The 21595-nt window shown below is 44.5% G+C and overlaps 1 long non-coding RNA gene across 1 annotated transcript in view; it reads right to left on the bottom strand.

The window, feature by feature from the left end:
- Positions 1-4217: 4217 nt before the first annotated feature.
- Positions 4218-21595, bottom strand: part of LOC117364682 — a 49941-nt gene continuing 32563 nt past the window's right edge. The window contains exons 2-3 of the long non-coding RNA XR_004540296.1: positions 21062-21143; positions 4218-4266 (exon numbers count right to left, since the gene is read on the bottom strand). This is a non-coding gene — a long non-coding RNA (uncharacterized LOC117364682). The remainder of the gene's footprint in view (positions 4267-21061; positions 21144-21595) is intronic.

Raw genomic sequence — 21595 nt, forward strand, 5'->3', positions numbered from 1 at the left:
AGGGGAGGAGAATAGTTATGTCATCTGCGTAGCTGAATGATGTTACATTTAGGTTGTCTAGAGTGGTGCCGAGGGAGGAGATGAAGAGATTGAATAGAATGGGCGATAGTGGTGACCCCTGCGGGACTCCGCATGGATTTGACCATGAGTTAGATTTCGTGTTGTTTGTCTTAACTCTGTACGTTCTTGTTTTAAGGAATCCTTGGAACCAATTGTAAACCACCCCTGAGATCCCGATTGCATCAAGTATCTGGAGTAATATGGTGTGATCGACTAGATCGAAGGCGGCGGAAAGATCCAGTTGAATAATTAGAATCCTGTGTCCTTTACTGAGGTGTTGTCGGGCTATGTCTAGTAGTGTTGCTAGTAGTGTTTCCGTGCTGTGGTGAGATCTAAATCCTGATTGAGAGGAGTGAAGTATATTATGGTCAAATAGGTAGTTGGTGAGGTATTGAGCCACAAGTCCTTCAATCAGTTTGACATATAATGGGATCGAAGCGATAGGTCTGTAGTTGGTAGGAGCGTCTATAGGGCCTTTTTGATCTTTCAGTAGGGGTGTGATTATGATCTCTCCAAGATCTTGTGGGAATTGACCTTCTATGAGAGTGCTTTGAATCCATTGCATGAGGTTGGTTTTGAATTTAAGGGAGGCATTTGTTAGCAGATACGATGGGCAGTAGTTCAAGTCGCATGAGGCGTGGCTGTATTTTTTGTATAGTCGGTTCAAATCAGACCATTGTAGAGTTGGGAATGTGGTCCATGTTCTGTCTGCAGATATGGCTTCTTCCGTTGTGGGGGTTATTATCTCGTAGAGTTTGGTGGTTGAGTTGTTGAGGGTATTTCTGATTGTAGTGATCTTGTGTTTGAAGTGTTCTGCTAGTTGAGAAGTTGTTGGTGGTTTATTGCCTTGAGTGGCAAGGAATGGGTTTGTGTCCGTAAGTTGTTTTACTAAGTTGAAGAGTGTTTTTGTGTCAGAGGTGTTTGTGCCAATTAGTTTAGAGTAGATGTGGGCAGGGTTGGCAACTGAAGGTCATTGCTTGGGGATTTTTCTCTGTCTAGGATGCTGGGGAGTTTGGGGTATGCTGATGCTGTTAAGGGAGTTCAGGAAATGAAGCTGTTGATGGGGGACTTCTTTTTCTGAATTTCTTGGGGACCCTGCATTGCTGGAGGGCGCATCAGTTTTAGAAGACTGCATACATGGAGATTTGGGAAGAGCAGCTTTTTAAAATTGCAGTTCCCACTGGACACGCCTGTAGATACCTATGTGCTGCAGCAGGTCATAAAATACCATGGGAACTGGGTACATCCAAACCCGGATATCTCAACCCCCATCTCAACTTACTATTTAAAACTGAGCTTTTAAAAGAGGCTACATTACAGGAGAGAGAATGGCAGATGCAAGGGAGAAGGTGTGATCTTGTGGCTTGAAGTGTGGAGTAATGAGTCACAAACATACTTTTCAAATCTTCATTGCACTGTGACTGCGTGACCTCGGGCAAATCATTTTATCTCCCTGTGTCTCAGTTTATTCAACCATATCCAAGTAATAATATTAAAGGACTAATGTCATCATTCCTTTTATTGTGCAGCCTTAAATAATAAAAGGTTGGTGGCAAGCCCTCTGCCTTCAACACATTTCTATGTTTCAATGTGATGAAAACAAAGTTCAAGCTCACAATACAGTAAAACCTTGGTTTGCGAGCATAATTTGTTCCAGAAGCATGCTTGTAATCCAAAGCACTGTATATCAAAGCAAATTTCCCCATAGGAAACAATGGAAACTCAGACAATTTGTTCCAAAACCCAAAAACTTTAATACAAAATGCTATATGTACTTGTATTGCAAGACCTCGCTCATTTAGAACAGTCACTACAGCGTCAGAGAAAGAAGAACCATTGGCTCAGCTGTGATGATGTGACGGATGTATACTGTATGTATACTGTATGTACTTGTATTGCAAGAATTCGCTCGTTTAGAACAGTCACTACAGAGAGAGAAGAACCATCGGCTCAGCTGTGATGTGTGTATACTGTATGTACTTGTAATGCAAGACCTTGCTTGTATATCAAGTTAAAATTTAATCAAATGTTTTGCTTGTCTTGCAAAACACTTGCAAACCAAGTTACTTGCAATCCAAGGTTTTACTGTACTTTCTAACAGCCTAGATCTGTGGAACAGACTGTCAGTGACGTAATGACATAGGGGTTTTTAGTAAGACTTGCTTCTGGCATTGAGGTTGAATACATAATCCTTAAAAAAAAAAAATGGGGTTGATTCTCTGCATAATTTCATGTGTAGATGTGCCATTGTTGGTTCTACAAATAGAAACATAGAAACATGGCGGCAATTAAAGACCAAATGACCCATTCAGTCTGCCCATCCACAGTCTCCTCCTCTCCCTAAGAGATCTCATGTGCCTGTCCTATGCTTTTTTGAATTCAGACACAGTCTCTGTCTCCACCACCTCTACCGGGAGACTGTTCCATGCATCTACCACCCTTTCTATAAAAAAGTATTTCCTTAGATTACTCCTGAGCCTATCACCTCAACTTTATCCTTTGCCCTCTCATTCTGGAGCTTCCTTTCAAATGAAAGTGACTCGCCTCATACGCATTTATGCCATGTAGGCATTTAAACATCTTTATCATATCTCCCCTCTCCTGCCTTTCCTCCAAAATATACATATAGAGATCTTTAAGTCTGTCCCCATACGCCTTATCACGAAGACCACACATCATTTTAGTAGTCTTCCTCTGGATCGACTCCATCCCTTTTATATCTTTTTGAAGGTGCGGCCTCCAGAATTGTACACAATATTCTAAATGAGGTCTCACTGTACAGGGGCATCAATACCTCCTTTTTCCTACTGGCCATTCTTCTCCCTATGCACCCAAATATCCTTCTAGATTTCGCCATCGTCTTTTCAACCTGTTTGGCCATCTTAAGATCATCACATACTATCACCCTAAACAGTACAGTTCCCGCAGAGTTTTTTTTGCAGCCCAAATGCATGACTTTGCGTTTCTTAGTATTAAATCACACCATCAGAGGTGTCTACTCAACTGCAGATTTTGGTATCATCTGCAAAGCGGCGAATCTTACCAGACAGCCCTTCAGCAATATCACTTACAAAAACGTTAAAAAGCAGAGGGCCAAAAAACAAATCTTGAGGCAGACCACTAGCAACATCTCTTTCCTCAGAACAATCTCCTCTGTTACCTTCCACTCAACCAGTTCCTGACCCAGTCCTTCGCTTTGGGGCCCATGCTGAGGGCACTCAGTTCATTTATTAGATACCTGTGTGGAATAATGTCAAAGGCTTTGCTAAAATCTAAACGCACCACATCTAGCACACTCCCTCTATCCAATTTCTGCTCACCCAATCAAAGAAATAGATCAGATCTGTCTGACAAGACCTGCCTTTAGTGAATCCATGTTGCCTCGGGTCCTGTAATCAAGAAACGTCACTAATCTCTGTTTTAAATGCATTTCCATTAATTTACTTACCACAGAAGCCAGACTTACCGGCCTACTTCTTCCTTACTTCCACGTTTGTGGAGAGGCTCTACATCTGCCCTTCTCCAGTCCTCCAGTTCCAGTACCACTCACGATTCTAAGGAAGCATTTATGTTCAGATCTGTTTTATTATAACCAAAATAGATAATACAAACAACAAAGTCGAGATTAAGCAAGAAACAGTCAACAAGGCATAACAGGTCTAGTAGAAGGTAACCCTTCCCTACCCCCCTAAACCACCCCAGCAAAAACAAAAGAGCAGTAAAGGTGGCTACCCATCGGCGTCAAAAACGCCAGAGGCCTCTACTCTTGTGGCCTCTGGGTCGTCCAAAAGGTTTGTAAAAAAGAAGAGGAGCTGTGTCTGGTCCCGAACTAGAGCTCAATAACCAGCAGCCCGCCTATGAGATTGTGTTCAAAATGAGGCCACGCCCTCTCGGGGACAAAGAAACTCGGTAAGTTCCCCAAATGAGTAAAAAACGGCTACGCCTGCGCGGGCGGCCCAGCGCCTCGCGGGCCTCCGATAAGGTCAAAAGTTGTGCACCAGAGATCTCCATTTATAAAGTCAACCAGTGAAGTCGCCAGAACTTCTCTAAGTCCCTTCAGTACCCTTGGATGCACACCATCTGGCCCCAATGCTTTGTCCACTTTTAGTTTAGCTTGTTCCTCTTGAACACAATCCTCTGAAAATCGATCGGGGTCTACCACCCTATTTGCGTTTGTCTTCTGTGGCCCCGCTCCCGGCGCTTCAGCTGTGAACACAGAACAGAAATATTTGTTAAGCAATTGAACCTTATCAGCTTCGACATATTCCTCCCCTTCACCTATATGGCGCTGGAAAAATCAGCACAGACTAAAAAGTGCATAGGGCTAGTCTATAAACTGCGCCTAAAGTTAGGCGCAGTTTATGCGTAGCGGCCAGCCCCAGAACTAAAATTCAGGCATGAACATTTATGTCAACTACAACCTGGTGTAAACGCCCGTGCTTAAACTCTGCAATGATTGCATGAATTCTATAACGGTGCATTTAAGTTTTAGGCAAACTATGGGTTCATAGACAATGGCGCGAAAGACAAAGGCGCGCGCCGACAACTGAGCGCAAGACGGAGGCGCGTGCCGAAGAAAATTACAGTTTTTAGGGGCTCCGACGGGGGTTTTTGTTGGGGAACCCCCCCACTTTACTTAATAGACATCGCGCCGGCGTTATGAGGGGTTTGGGGGGGTTGTAACCCTCCACATTTTACTGTAAACTTAACTTTTTCCCTAAAAACAGGGAAAAAGTTAAGTTTTCAGTAAAATGTGAGGGGTTACAACCCTCCACACCCCCCACAACGCGGCGCAATGTCTATTAAGTAAAGTGGGGGGGTTCCCCCCCCATGCCCCCCCGTCGGAGCCCTAAAAACAGTAATTTTGAGCAGCGCGCGCCTCCGCGCTGCACTCAATTGTCTGGGCGCGCCTTTGTCCCGGCGCGCTTTTGACCTGACACCAAACTATGTCTTAAGAATTAGGCTCAGATTCTACAAATGGTGCCTACTGGTAGACATCTAGATCAGGGTGCCTAACTTAATTTTTTTAGAAATGGTTCAGTTGGTACTGTCAATTGAACAGCACCAATTAAATGATTAAAAAAAATTTATTATCGGGTAGGCACCTACATTGAATGATGCAATGTATGCATCTACACTGAGGTGCCTACCTGAGTAGTAGGCATGGTTATGGGCGGAGTTTGGGTGTGGATAGAGTTAGGCACTGGTAGGTGTCTACCTTAGGTGCCAGTATTTTAAGCCTGGCCTAATATACCAGCACCTAAGTTGCAGATGCGCCTAATTTGACTTGGGTGCCACTAGGTGCGATTCTAGAAACGGTGCCTAACTTTGAATGATATGCAGTAGGTGTCATTTTCCAACGGCGCCGACCGAATTAGGTGCTGGTAGGTGCCTATCTCAGTAGGCGTCTACAGCAAGGCGCCTACTGACAAATAGGCATGATTTGGGGGGAAGTTTCAGGCATGGATTGATTTACGTGCACTCAGGCCATAAAAACCATGGCCTATATGGCAGGGTGCCTATGAATTTAATGATTACCGGTGCCTAAGGACACTTAAGACGCCACTAAGCGAGATTCTATAAGCAACGCCTAGCAGTTGATTGACATAAGGGTTGAACGGCACCTAGGAGTTACCGGTAGATGTCTTTTAAAGAATCAGGGCCTCTATGGCAGTGGAGATGCTACTCAGTCTCTGCTCATCTGCCTCCTTTGTCTTGCATCTTTGCTGTGCACGACTGAATTCTGTCATGGTTTTGATTATCATCACTTCCACAGTTGTTTTAATTCTATTTCACACTCATAGAAGGGTCTGTATCAAGCGTCCTAGTTCTGAACATTTGAAACCCTGGTTTGCAGCGATAATGAGAATGTAAACAGCAGGGTTTTACTTTTTGTCTGCGTAAAGACAAATTCTTTATTTGCATAAGAAACCGACTACTAATTGAGCTCAGGAGTGCTTTCATGATTGAGTAAACGAGGATAATGTAACTAAAAGACTTTTTTTTTTTTATCAGCATGGAAAGAAATAGGGGTTGAGTACTGTTCCCCCATGGCAAGCTTCATTAGAATCGCTAGGGAAATTATCTTTGAATGGCCCATTACTCAGTCATCCTGTAAACATTACAATGGTCAGTGATTCATACTCTCAGGCTTTTTTTTTTTTTTTTTAAACAGATTAATAAAGCAAGTGCAGAAGTAAAATATGTACACATCATTTTCAAATAACAGAAGCACACACATTTGTCTTTCTTATTACATTTTTAAGGGAAGTAGCTCTGCAAGGATTCTGCCTCTATAACAGAAATGTATGGTGTGATAGCTAGATTTATCCAGCTGATAGAATTCCTAAAAGCGTTGGAGCTAATACCGTAGGGGGTGGGGGTAAAAGTCATATTTAGCACTTAAGCAGCTCTGGAAAACCACAGGAAGATAGGATTGTGTTTCATGCGGTCCTATTTATACGGTTATCCTAGTCACTTACATGTTAAATATAGGGTTACCAGATATCCTCTTTTAAAAAGAGAGGACACCTCCTGCTCCACCCCCAACATCGCTCCACCCCTGCCCCGCCCCCAAACAAACCTTGTATTTCCTTCCCCGAGCTCGGAGCCGCGTCTGAAGGACCTTCATGCATGCGCGGAGGTTGGTGCGATGACTTCATGCGCATCCCCCAATCAGAGGCGTCAAACGAAAAAAACTGTACGATGGCCTTCTAGCCACTCAAGCAGCAAAACTAGACTACCAACTTTCCAATTTACTGAGAACGTCTCCAGACTACAAATCATTTAGAAAAGAAATAAAAACCATCCTATTCAAGACATCTTATTCAAGACACCGTAAGACTCATCCCAATTCTTTGTAGCATCTCGCTCTACTCTTCAATTCCTCTGGAAATGGCCAGATAACTTATTTTGTAATCCGCCTTGAACCACAAGGTATTGGCGGAATAGAAATCACTAATGTAATATAATGTGCGTATGAGTGTAACGTCATCACATTGATGTCTGCCCATGCCCAGATCCCCTCAAGACATGGTCCCGAGCTCAGGGACTTCCAAAACTCTGACAAACAGCCGGGTTTTGAAAATTCCTCTGGGCATCCTCTAAAAAGAAGACATGTTCAGCTAAATATCGGCCTTTAACCTGAGACTTGTGGAGGCTGGTAAAATGACTTTTTGCTGTGCTGGAGTTAAAATATAAAACTCCCTTGTGGGCCAAATACAAAATTGTTGTGAAAAGGACTTGTTTAGAAAATTACTCAAGACGCAATTATTTGTAGACTAGTGTTTAAGCCCATTACATTAACAGGTGCTAGAATATATGTCTGTCTGTCTTTCTGACTCTCTCCCTGCCCGTCTCTTTCTTCCTTTCTTTCTGTCTCTCTCCCTCCCGCTGTCTGTCTTTCTTTCTGTCTGTCTCTCTCCCTGGCCCCCTTTGTCTCTTTCTTTCTTTCTGTCTCTCTCCCTCCCGCTATCTATCTTTCTTTCTCTCTCTCCCCCTCCCGCTGTCTGTCTTTCTTTCTGTCTGTCTCTCTCCCTGGCCCCCTTTGTCTATCTCTCTTTCTGTCTCTCTCCCTTCCCGCTGTCTTTCGTTCTCGTGTACTGCCTGCCTGTCTTTCTGTCTCTCTCTGTGGCCCCCTGCCTGCATGCCTTTCTTTGTCTTTCTCCATGGCCCCCTTCTGTCTCCCCCCCCAAAGCAAACCAAGATTGCTTCCTACCCTCCAGCACACCCCTCCCCCAAAGCAAAGCATGTTTACTCCCTGGCCCCCTTTCCCTCTCCCCCACCCCCACTTCCCTGTGCAGCAGCAGCATTTCCCTCCCACCCTTCCCTATGCAGCAGCATTTCCCTCCCCTCCCACATCGAAGGAAAATAACACAAGCAAGCAACGCGGGTAAGAAAGGCAAAGGGAACTGTAATTGTGCAAGCGGTGCTGCTTGCCCAAAGCTTCCCTCTGATGCAGCTTCCTGTTTCCGCCTGGGCGCATGGTGGAGTGGGGAGGGGTAGGGGGCCCAGTGTACTTGGGTGCCTAGGGGCCCTCGACAAATTAATCCTGCCCTGTGCCTATGCCCAGTCAGCTCCAGACAAGCAATTCTGGAGTCCACAAGCAGGCAGTTCTTGATTATCTGTTATAAATAGGTGGTTTGTAGGATTTTTTAATACTGTGAATTGGTTGTCTATGGAGAGTGAGTGAAGTTTGTAATTTTAGTTAGGAGTGACTGGAAGTCTGTAAATTGTGGGCTCCTCTTACGAAGCTATGTTAGGGCATTAACACGTGGAATAGCATGCACTACATTGCCGCGCATGCTAGACGTTAACTCCAGCATTGAGCATTGGCATTAACTTAATGTTCAATTTTTCTGCTTTCTTTTTAAAATCTACGTTTCCATGTCTTCCCTTCCCTTCCTATCTCTCTCTTCTTCCGTCCTATTTCCATGGTCTGGCATCTCTTTCCTTCCTTTCTCTCCCTCCCTCCTTCCTTCCTTTCCCCTGGTCTGGTATCTGTCTCCTTCCCTTCCCCCATGCCCTGGCATCTCTCCCTCCCCCTCCATGGTCCAATATCTCCTTTCTTTCCCTCCCTCCCATGAACTTGGCTTCTTCTCTTGTTCCTCTCCTCTCCCTTCTCCTTCCTTCCCTCTCTTTCCCCAATTGGGTGCAGCAGCAACAGAAACAGCATTTCCCTTCCCCCTTTCCTGTGCAGGAGAGGCATTTCTCTTCCCCTTCCCCTCCCTCTCCCTTTCCCTGTACAGCAGCAGCAGCATTTCCCTAGGGTCCCCCTTTCCTATGTAGCAGAAGCATTTCTCTTTCCCCTCCCCTTCCGTTCTCTTCCTTGTGGAGCAGCAGCGTGTCTGGCTGTCTTGTTCCATTCAAAGCCGCGAGTGGCGGCTCCTTGCGAGATCCGCACCTGTGTCTGAAACCTCTCTGATGTTTCCGATGAAGGAGTGGATAGCGCGAGGAGCCACCAACCCGCGGCTTTGAACGGAACGAGCCGGCCAGACACGCTGCTGCTCCAAAAGGAAAGGAAAGGGGAAGAGAAATGCTGTTGATCGCGTCCAGACCGCGGGCCGCAAATAAAACCTGGAGAGCCACATGCGGCCCACGGGCTGCGTGTTTGAGACCGCTGCTCTAGCTGTACTGTAGCATGGTTCATAGGCAGTTGAATGTTTTTTGTTTAGAGGGGGGGGGGCAAAGGCTCCGCCCTAGACCTCTCTCTACGGCTTCCGGCTCCCCTGCCTACCTCCTTCCTGGCCGCTCTTCATGTTAAATCTTTGGCCAGTGACAACGAGTGAGCTGCCAAAGGAAGACTTCCGGGACACACTGACGGCAGCAGGCTCGCTCGCTGCTGCTTGAAGATTTAAAATGAGAGTGGCCAGGGTGGAGTTGGGTGGGAGAGCTAGGAGAGCCATCTCTTCTGACCAATTTCCAATCTTTTTTTATGGGGGTGGGGGGCAATGGCCCCTGTGGTCACCCCCATGCCGATGTCTATGACATGGTTGAGGAGAAAGTAAAAAAAAAAAAAAAATACTCAGACTGAAATGTAGAGGCACTGATATCCGAGACAGTGACGAATATGATAAGCTAAAGGTGGGGGAGGGGAGGGATCAGTCTAATTCATATAGCATTGCATGTGGAGAATAAGTGGATATTGACATCTTTGAATGCACACATCAAAATTTATAGACCTGAAAGGCAAATATTGTACGAAGCTATTTTTAGGAAACAATTAATCTTGATGTCCAACTAAAGAGGGAATCGATACACTGTGGTCTCATTATAACATTTGTTATAGGAAGCATTAAATTTGTATTAACAAGTTGCTTGTTATGGTTAGTCAACAGATTCTGGTGATTTTTAAACCGCAGTCATTGTGAGGCCTTTTAAACTAATCCACGAATAAAAGATAGGCACTTTGTCCTCTGCTTTAATATTGATATCAGCTTTACATGAAACTTTATTGCAGACGATCGACTTGATGTTGCATTTTGGCTCATAAAGGCGAGATCTGTAAGCAATAAGACAGTAGCGATCCACGAGTTCTTTGTGGATCACGAGACCAATTTGTACCATATAACGGGTTGCAATGAAATGGGGGTCAAATTTGTCCCCGACCCCCACAGGATCTCAAAATTCCCATCCCGACCCCGCAAATTCTGCCCCTGCCCCATTCCTGCAAGCTCTGCCTTAACTGCACAAGCCTCAAACACTTATGATTTTAAAGTGTTTGAGGCTTGTGCAGATGAGGATGGAGCTTAGGCATTGGTGGAATGAAGCATTATGACATCACAATCTCAGCTCTAGAATGTTGTTACTTATGATTTTTAAGTGTTCGAGGCTTGTGCAGATGAGGACAGATCTTGCAGGAATGTGGCAGGGACAGGGACAGAGCTTGCAAGGATGGTACAGGGATTCAGAGATCCAATGTGGACGGGGAAAATTTGTCCCCTTGTCCTTCTAGTGACTCTATATTGTTTAATCAGCTCTGTCCCTGTTTGTATAACCCAATGCCACTCTAGTAAACAAGATGGGGAAAGGAAGGGTTTGATCACTTATAAGGCGCGTTTACTGGTGTTCGTTTTTTGTTTTTATTAATTTATAATCCGCCTTTTATAGAGCAGCTGACAATAAAAACATTCATAATAGTTAAAAACATCAACAATTCAGCTACCAGAGCTTACATCATCACTCTATAACTCAGTGCCCAAATGTCTCTTCAGTAACTTCTTGAAATCACGCAAACTTCCCTGCTGTCATATATATTCGGTTCCATTCCTGAGGACCTATACAAGAGAACATGCTAGTTCTAGAACTCACCAACCTCAGGTATTTAACTGGAGGAATATACAGCTCTGCATGATTGACAGAACATAGTTTTGGTAATAGGACATAAGACAGAATAGATTTCATCAAACTTTCCGGGGCCATTCTATGCACCCACAAATAGACCATCACTCTCATTTTTATCTCTCCTACACCAGATCTAGCATCTTTGTCCCTCTCTCCTTATTTCTCATCTGACCCCCTTCCCAACATCAATCTCTCTCTACTTTTTCATTCCTCTGTCTCTCCTCTTTCCCTCATCTTATCTCTCCATTCCATCCTGACTCCTTCCCCTCCTCTAATCTCCCTGCCAGCTGTTTCCTTCCTATTTTCCTTCCTCCCCTGTCCAGTAGTACCCCTTCTCCCTTTCCTCCTCCCCTTATCCAACAGTAACTCTCTTCCCTTCCCTTTCCCTCCTCCCCTGTCCAGCAGTACCCCTTTCCCTCCCTCTTCCCCTGTCCAGGAGTACCCCTTTTCGCTTCCCTCCCCTCCTTCCCTCTCCAGCAAATATTTCCTCTTTTTAGCCTAGCGGCAACTCTGTGTGCTTTTAACTTCGGCACACAGCTGCCCTTAAGCAGTAGTTTAGCCATGGTTTCATGAGGCAGCCTCAGGGCCTTTGGTAGGCCGGCCTACATCACATCATTGAAACAGGCCGGCCTAGCAAAGGCCCTGAGACTGCCTCATGAAACCGCGACTAAACTTAGGGGCAGTTGCATGCTGAAGTTAAAAGCACACAGAGCTGCTGCTGCTGGTCTGAAGGTGCAGAGACATACGCGGCAGGAGGCAGGAGACCCGGCGAAGGCAGGAGGCAGCATACACAATGGCAACAGGAGGTTACAAGTCAGCTGATGCCGGCACCGCAGCCTCTCTTCCTGCCTAGTGTGCAGTTTGTGAAGACCCGAATCCTTCACAGACCGGCAAGAAATTTTTGCGCACCGGCCATTGAAGAACACTGGTCTATAGCGTATGCGATCTTCCAGTTTTTAACCAGTATAACTTCACGGAAAAATCAGTTACTTGATCAATTCTCTCTAGCCGAAACAACAATGGTTGTGGATCTAGAGCAGTGGATCACAAACTGTATGCCGCAGCACACCAGTGTGCCTCCTGAGATTTCTGGTGTGCCACGACACACCGGCAAGGAGGAGAGTCGTCCACGCCAGCTGCCTGCCTACAGGACGTGCCTTTCACGTCGAGAGGCACGTCCTGTAGGAAGTCAGCAAGCGCAGCTGACCCTCCTCCTGGCCGGCATCTCTCATCTTCTCCCCGCACCTCTCGGATCCCTGTAATGGTGGGGTCACGGCCAGACGAGCCTCTGAGGACATTGACGCAATGACATCACACACGCACGTGATGTCATCGCATCGACATCCGGGCGCCTTCCGGCTAGGGCACTGAATTTAGTGTGCTACCGGCCGGAAAAGATTGCGAGACGCTGATCTAGAGATTAGTGAGCAATTTGAAGCTGTTCTGTCGACCTCAGCTAGCTGATTAACTGGTTTAGGCTATTTTTGACCTGGTGTGCTTCTTTCTGGCTTTTCTCTACTTGTTTTGGATTTATTATGCTCACGTGCCAATTTGTATAACTTAATTCCATTAGGCAATATCAATCTTCATATGGATTTGAGTCCACTTCCTGGTATTTGTTTTGAATTTGTGCAAGCAACGACAGCCATAGGCTTAACTCAAATTATCTACCATCCCACCCATGCCTCTGGCCATGTTAATACATTTTGATTAGCTTTTGATTAGCTTTCTTCAGATCAGAAATGAGCAAATGATGGCAGACTATATAAGTGAAACCAAAGCATTCTAATGACAGTCTCACAGGGAAAAGTAGGGGGGAGGGGGAGGAGAGAGAAACAGGGTGGGATAGGTGAAGAGAAGGTGAAAAGGCAGCATAATCATCAGGGCCGGATTTAGATGAAAAGAGGCCCTAGGCTATTCCACTTATGAGGCCCTTTCACCTCCCATTTTTAAGTTTGTAAATTACATGAGAGATAATAAAAACATCATTACTCTGATATATATCAATATATTAAATGAAACATGTTGTTATTGGTACTAACCTTTATAAAAAATGTGACACGGATCTTGAGGCCCTAGGCTGAAGCTTAGTTAGCCTAGTTAGCCTATAGGAAAATCCTGCCCTGATAATCATAGGTGATAAGAAACCCAGATCTTTACTAAGTCCTGTCTGGTGAGTGTCAAAATATGAGCACGAAAGAAACAGTGGATAAAAAATATAGAATCTGGATGAATACAGGAAAAACAGAAAGACCAACATGTATAAAAAATTATTTAAGAAAAATAAACAATAAAGGCAACTGCATAAAGGCACAAAACTAATATGGGCAAGGAGGATCCAACATGGTCTGCGTTTCGGCACTACGCCTTCCTCAGCAGACTGATTTCAAGAAAGCCTGAGATAGTCACATGGGATCTCTTAGAGAGAGGAAGACATAATGGTTACTGTGGATGGGCAGACCGGATGGGCCATTTGGCCTTTATCTGTCATCATGTTTCTCTGTAAGTGCACAAGGTACAGGACAAATGTGAAGTAGCAATGCTGGGAATCTCTCTAGATGGAGTTGGCTCCTGGTTTGGAGACACAGTAAAACCTTGGATTGCAAGTAACTTGGTTTGCAAGTGTTTTGCAAGATAAGCAAAACATTTTATTAAATTTTAACTTGATATACAAGTAATGTCTTGCAATACAAGTACATATAGTATACACACATCACATCATCACAATTGAGCCAATGATTCTTCTCTCTCTGATGCTGTAGTGACTGTTCTATATGAGCGAGGTCTTGCAATACAAGTATGTATAGTATTTTGTATTAAAATTTTTGGGTTGTGAAACGAATCGTCTGAGTTTCCATTATTTCCTAGGGGGAAATTTTCTTTGATATACCAGTTCTTTGGATTGCAAGCATGGTTTCAGAACGAATTATGCTCTTAAACCAAGGTTTTGCTGTGCTCTGTGTCAAAATATGTCGTCATTGAAGCTTCAAAGGTCTTATGTTCCTGGTCTGGTTTAAGTTTATTAAATTAGAGTAACTGCCTAGAGAAGTGTTCTTCAATGCAAGCCTGGGGGCCAATGGTGGCCCCCAGAGACCTCTTTGGCCGCCCTCATTGTCTTTTTGTTTTGTTTTGTGGTTTGCTTGTTTTTTGCTTCTCTGCCTCGGCTCAGGACAGAAAGGGAAAAGTAGATGGGGAGGAGTTCATGCTTAAAGGATAAGGCATATCTCAAAAGACAAAACAAAATTTTATTGATTGGTTGATTGATTTTGATTTTTATCCCGTTCTCCCAGATGCTCAAAACGGGTTACAATTTGACATTCACAATCAGTTTAAGAACAGAATATTCATGATAACATTTTGACAATTACAGAACTATTTGAGAGTCTAGCCTAGTCATAGCAAAGAGTAATTGGAGAGTAAATTGAGGAAGCTGTTCAGTTGAGGCCCTATTGTTGGAAGAGGAAGGTCTTTATTGCTCTATGGAAGGACATTAGTGAGTCTAGTGACCTTATCTGTGTGGGTAGCTGGTTCCATAGCTGAGGGAGGAAGTGGCTCTAGGAGCATTTATGTGTCATACTCATCCGGAGGGATCTCCCTGCATGAATGCTGAGTCTTTGTTCTGCTTTGGAGCAGAGGGGGCAGTTAGGGGTGTATGGGTGCAGCTTGGATGCTATGTAGGCAGGGATTTTTTGGTGTAATCTCTTGTGGGTCATAACCAGGGCTTTGAAGATGCAGTGCTTTTTGATTGGTAACCAGTAGGCTGCAAGGAGTGCTGGAGTAATGGGATCATGGAAGCTGAGGTTGTATAGGAGCCAAATTGCTGAATTCTGGACTTATTGAAGGCGTTTTAGGTCTTTTGTGGTGATTCCATTGAATAGGGAGTTGCAGTAGTCTAGCCTAGAGAGTACAAAGGCATAGAGCAGATGGGCTAAGTCTTTTTCTGGAAGGGTTTGATCCTTTGCAGTTGGCTTAGGTACTAAAAAGATGTGGAAACTACCTGTGAGACATGGGCGGAAAGGGACAGGTGGCCATCCAGTATTATTCCGAGACTTCATACCTGGTCTTTTGCTATTAGGGGGGTGGATTCCCAGGATAAGGTTGGACGGGTAAAAGTAGTGTTCTTTTTCCTGATCCAGAGTAGTTCAGTCTTTGAGGCGTTCAACTGGAGTTTATGGGCAGTAATCCAGTTTTTCTTGTCAGAGAGGCAACATGGAAATGCTCAAAACTGTTGGGGGTACACCCTGATGAAGTTTGAAGGTGGATTGTGGGACTGGATGTCATTGACACACACTAGTCAGCAGTGCCGTGGCTCCATGTGGGAAGATATCTGGCAGCTCTTCTTCAGCTCATTAGAATCCAAAGTGGCCCCAGCTTAAAATTAATGAAGACCATTGGCCTAGAGTCAGGCTTTCAAGGCGGAGTACAAACAAACATGTTTGTACATGGATTCAGTGATGTAGCAAGGGCGAGAGGTGCCCGTGGAGGTAACACCCTTCTCCGCCCTCTTCTCTGCCCCCTACCCCCATCTATTCCTTCCTCGCCCCTCCTGTCGCACCTGCACGCCCCTTCCCTTCCCCCATACCTTTTTAATGTTTGCAGCACGAGCAGCAACCCCAACCTACTGCTCGCACTAGTGTCGGCTCTTCCTCTGACATCACTTCCTTGGCTCGGGTCCAGGAAGTAATGTCAGAAGAAGAGCCGACGCTAGTGCGAGCAGCAGGATGGGGTTGCTACTCACGCTGCTAACATTAAAAAGGTACGGGGAAGGGAAGTGGCACACACGTGTAGTAGTGGGGGGGTGGGAAGCAGGGAAGGAGGGGGCAGAGAGGAGGATGGATGCAGGTGGACACCTTGGGTGCCCCCCCTTACTACATCCCTGCATGGATTCACTCTTAGAGTCCTTGAGTGGCTTAGCTCTACTGGATCTTTAAAATGTCTTTTAGTGTTTTCACCATAAAGTCGTTGATGCAGACTCCATACGATCTCTAGAACAAACTTCCAAGTTCATCTATCTCTTACAAGCCTATAGGATAGGCAGAATCAATGCATGCAAAAAAGAACTATGAGATTGTACATTTTTCATGATTTATGCAAGTAATAATCAAATTTCCAGCAGTTTATATGGGATATTTTCCCCATTATTTCCTCTTTCTTTTAATTCTTATCGTCTTCAGTCTACGAGGAGCATACATAAATTTGAATTAATATTCCCTTCCATTAAAGTGATTCAAACTCTAGGTAGGCTTTCACATTCTTTGGCATTTACTATTGGTGAAAATCTGGAATGATCTTCCTTCAGTTATTAGAACTCTTTCTTCGCTGACCTGCTTTAGAAAAACCTTGAAAACGTATTTGTTTACAAAATATCTTACTGATAACTGATAGAAGTCCCTTGTCGACAACTGTATGTTGTTGACATTCACTGACTCTCCCTCTTCTATTATTGTTTATCAATGTTCTTAAGATTATGTTTTGTTAACCGGTTCGACACGCCTCCCGAAACGCCCCGTTTAGCTTTGGACGTTGAGCAGCACAATAAAGGCCTAGGTCATTTTTAAATACGTCCAAAACCCGGTTTTATTATCGGCGCTTGGACGTTTTTGAGAAATGTTCGTCCAAGTGCCGACTTAAGCCGGTTTTTGGACGTTTTTCTCTTTCGATTATGAGCCCCACAAGCTATAAGCAAAACATAGAAAATAAAAGCTGATGTCAAAATGCATAACAACATAAAATAAGCATATAATACAGATAAAAATACATTAGGAAATTAAAACATATAAGACTAAAGATTAGATTAGATTACTAGCTTTCTACAAAAGTTTACTTATTTTTCAGCAGATTAAGTATTGTGCAGTCCCCAGAAAGGATTCCTGGTGTGGTTCTGCTGTATTCGCAGCAGGCATACCTGTCATGGTCTAAGATCCAAGGACTGCTCTCATTGGTCAAGGCTGATGTTCCTATTGCACTAGGAGGGAAGATTAGGTACTTACCTTGGCAATATTCTTGTAGATAGGAACATCAATCTTGACGCCTGCCCTGTCATTCGGTTAGCCTGCTTTCTGTCTCAGACATGCCTTAAATCAGGGATCTCAAAATCCCTCCTGGAGGGCTGCAATCCAGTCGGGTTTTCAGGATTTCCCCAATGAATATGCATGAGATCTATTAGCATACAATGAAAGCAGTGCATGCAAATAGATCTCATGCATATTCATTGGAGAAATCCTGAAAACCCGACTGGATTGCGGGCCTACAGGAGGAACTTTGACACCCCTGTTCTAAGGTGTCCCACTGCTCTGCAACAATGGTGTCCCCTTCCGTGTCCAAATGGTCTGGGTTTGGACATTTTGGACTTGGAAGTTTCTGTGGTCGAAAATATGGTATAAAATTAGGTGTCCTAAGTTGGGATGTCTTTTGGACATCCTGTCAGCCAAGACATCTAAGTAGGTGATTTTTAGAAAAAAAAAAATTGGGGGGATGTCTAGCAGTTTTCCTTTCGAAAATGGATGTTTCTGTGCCTCCAAATTTGTCCATCTTGTGGAAAACATCCAAATTGGACTTAAGACGTCCTTTTTGTAAATGGCTCTCTATGCCAATAGCTGCAGATAACTTAATGGAATAAGGCCATTAGATTTGAGAAATCATCTCTAGAATGTCTATATTACATTCATGCAAGAATACAAAACTGAACCATTTAAAATAAATCTCAAATATTAAGCATAAATTAGTTGAAATATCTACGAGAAATTTACCAGCTTTTCAGAATTTTATTTATAGTACTGTTTGATTAAGACCCGGCTTAACTATTGCATGCTGGGATCTGTAGTTCTCATTTCCTATTAATTTACATAAGACCGTGGCTCTCAAACCTGTTCAACCAAGCACCAGTCAGTCAGGTTTGCAGAATATCTGGAACAAATATGCATTAGATCAATTTGCATGCAATGGAGGCAGTGATAATATAAATCTCTCTCGTGCGTGTCCACTGTGCATATCTTGAAAATCAGATTACTTGCTGTTTCCTGGGACAAGTTTGAGAAGAAACAGCAGTAGGGGTAAAATCAGGACTTGGTGAAATAAGTTCTTCCAACTAAGGGTTTATAGAAATAGGCCTTCTGTCTAAATAATGGTAGTAAATTTCACTTGTACTGAGATACATCGTTTTAGAGTTAATCATGAGTCCAGATTTTCTATATGCAAAAGGCGGAGAAGCAGTTTGTAGGTAATACATTAAAAGGGGCCTTGGGTTTGCTATCACACCAGACAGCAAATTCAAGTTTTCCAGTGATAATAATACCATAACAAAGAATTCTTGCTCTCCTTTTCATTCCCTTAAAGAGTTCCTTTGTACTTTTCCCAATCTTTCTTGAATTCAGATACAGTTTTTCAACTCCACCACCTTTACTGGCAGGCCAACAACCCTTGAATTCACCACCCTTTCCATGAAGTATTTCCTGAGGGTGATGAAATAGAGATTGTAGAGAACTAATGTCCCCTGGTTTGTGGTATCAGAGTTGGAAAAAGATTTAAACCGATCAGTTTCTTTATGGATAAATCCTGGAGTACATTGTCTAAAGTAGGACAATTAGAGTGACCACCCGATTTCCGAAATCCTTTGGAGTATGGTGCACTCAGTGGCGTACCTAGCATATGTGACACCCGGGACCCATCATTTTTTGACACCCCCCCCCCCATCTGTACGAAAAACATGATTTTTAGTAACAAGCCACACGTCACACATGAGTACCTAGGAAAAGGCAGCATCTTACATACTGCAGTGAGCAGTACAACATCAATACACCCATTGTAAAACTAAACAAGCCAGACCAGTACAGATCAATTCTACACCGTCAATCCTAACAGAAAACCATGTCTTTCAAACACACAGAACACAGAAAACACCTTCGCCTAGTATGGAATATGTAATCACAAACTAACCCCTCCCTCTTTTACAAAACTGTAGTGTGGATTTTAGCCACGGTGGTAACAGCTCTGACGCTCATAGAATTCTGAGCATCAGAGCTGCTACCACCACGGCTGGCGCTAAAAAACACTCCACAGTTTTGTAAAAGGGGGGATAAAATAGAAATACATAGGCAAAGGTTAATTTGAACCAGTAAGAAGCTGGACCCTGCATACAGTGCACCATAGAAACAGTGACACATGTCTCCTAAAGCAATAAATAAATAGAAATTTGTTTTCTACCTTTGTCTTCTGTGGTTTCTGCTTTCCTCATCTTCTTGTAACTCTCTTCCTTCCATCCACTGTCTGCCGTCTCTCTTCCCCTATATGGCATCTTCTCTCCTTCTATGCCCCTTCCAGAAACTGTATGCCTCCCCCTTCCATCTCTCCTTTCACCCCCATTGGTCTGGTATCTGTCTCCTCTCCTTCCCCCCTGCTCTGGCATCTCTCTCTCCGCTCCCTTCCTCCTGTTCTTCCCTGGTCTTCCTTCTCAATTTATTTTCTGCCTCTGTCTAAATTCTTTTTTACTATTCAGTCCTCAATTTCCCTCTTTCACTGTGTCTACCTATAGCTTGCCACCTCTTTCCCTCACCCCTTCCAGTAACTAACTCTATCCTCTTCCATCAACCCTGCATGTGTCCATTTTTTCTTTCTACTCCCCACTTCCTTCCAGCATCTGCTCCCCTTTTCCCTCACACTTCCATTCTGCAGCTGTCCTTCCTCTCCCCCACACTTCCATTCAGTGTCTGTTTTCCTCTCTCTACCCCTTCCATCTACTATTCACCCTCTATCTCGCCCCTTCCATTCACTGCCCTCTGTGTTCTTTCTATCCAGTGTGCACCCTCTCTCTCTCTCTCTCTTCTGTATGGCATCTTCCCTCTTTCTATGCTCCTTCCATAAACTATCTATCCCGTGCCCCTTCTCTCCTTTGTACATGATTGATTTCAACACTGTCACCTCTCCGTTTTTCTCTCTCTGTCACCAGCCCCTCCCCTATGCTCTGGCATTTCTCGCTTCTCCTTTCATTCCTTCCCACCTCACGGTCTGGCATCATCCCTTCCCTGATTCCTGGCATCTCTCTCCTTTCCTTTTCTTCCATCTCTCCCTCCCCCTCCATGCTCTGACATCTCCTCCTTCCTTTCCCCCTTCCTTTTCCCTTGATCTGGCATACCTTCCTCCTTCCCTCCGTGCCCTGGCATCTCTTCTTCCCTCCAAGCCCTGGCATCTCCTTTCATTCCCTCCAGTTGGGTACAGCAACATTCTCCCCAATTCTCTCCCCCTCTGCTCCCTTTCCTCCTTCTGTCACCCAAGGCCTGGTGTCCTGAATTTCATCGGGCAGCAGCAGCATTCACAATTCACTGCTGTTGCCCGCTTCAGGCCTTCCTCTCTGTCGGGTCCTGTCTTCATGAAAACAGGAAGTAGGCAGGACCCGGCAGAGAGGAAGGCCTGAAGCCGGCAAAAGCAGCGAATTGTAAAAGCTGCTGCTGCCCGAAGAAGGTAATGGCGCCAGGCCTTGGAGCACCGAGGCAGACCGCTTCTCCCCCCTCCCAACCGAACCACCGCTGACCCGCCTATCTCTCCCCCCCTGAAGTGAACCTTTCCGACCCTCCCAGCAAGAGCAGCAAACCTCCCTTCAGTAGCGTCGGCTGCTTAGCGGCTTTCTCCTGCCGGTGAAGCATCACTGATGATGTCATCAGTGGCGCGGCAGAGGGAGGAGAAAGCCGCAAAGCAGCCCGACGCTACTGGAGGGAGGTTTGCTGCTCTCGCTGGGAGGGTGGGAGCGCGATAGGACCGGGCCGGCTGTGCACCCCCCTTAAGGCTGCACCCGGGGCGGACCTCCCACCCCCCGTCCCCCCCTTGGTACGCCACTGCATACACACGGACCCTTCACTGCAGACCTGGTGGAAAGCAGCATTCCATATCCATAGGGTGGAAGAAGAAAGACTTTAATGAAAACACTAGACAAATAAGTGATTATAATCTGACAGTCAGGATTACAAATTCAGTATTTTTCAGAATTTGCAATTGCTTTATCCTTTTTTTCATATAACTATTAATTATCTGAGAGGACTAGAAGGAAACAGAATATAGCAGTAACAGCTCTTAACTTGGAGCCTACTTATTAAGTATACATAATTGTACATCACACAGAAAATTATTGCCTGCTAACATCATCTTTTTTTTTTTTCTTTCTTCTTACCATACTGTTTTTCTGTGTATGTCTACACCCCTGGTTTCAATCCAATCCTTAGAACACACCAGACTATCGGATTTCAGGATTTCTAAAAAGAAAATGCATGAGACGTGAATACAATGAAAAAATTAATGTCATCTGCATTCCAGAGATGCCATGTTACACAGTTCCATGCTGGAGATGTTTTAGCAAGTGCTGGTTTTGAACCTATATCTCGCAGCAGTGTGGAATTTGTAGTGTTTGATCCTGCCCATTGAAATTGGTGCTGGAGTCCAATAATGCAGTAGGACTGAGTAGTCAGAAATCTAGCCTGAAACTGGGTAGCTTGACATTAGAGAATGACATGGTGACAAAATTCATCACCGTTCCCGTCCCTGTGCATAACCATGGGGAAACAATCCCGTCTCAATCTTTAGTGTCTATCTCAACCTCAGTCCTTCTACACCAGCATTCTTCAATGCAAGGCTTGAGAGTCAGTGGTTATGTCCATTCATACTCCGATTCTTCCCTCTCTCCTTAAAGAATGACATGGGGATGGTT

The sequence above is a fragment of the Geotrypetes seraphini genome, chromosome 8 (genome assembly GCF_902459505.1).
Source record: "Geotrypetes seraphini chromosome 8, aGeoSer1.1, whole genome shotgun sequence".
In the NCBI taxonomy this organism is placed as follows: domain Eukaryota; kingdom Metazoa; phylum Chordata; class Amphibia; order Gymnophiona; family Dermophiidae; genus Geotrypetes; species Geotrypetes seraphini.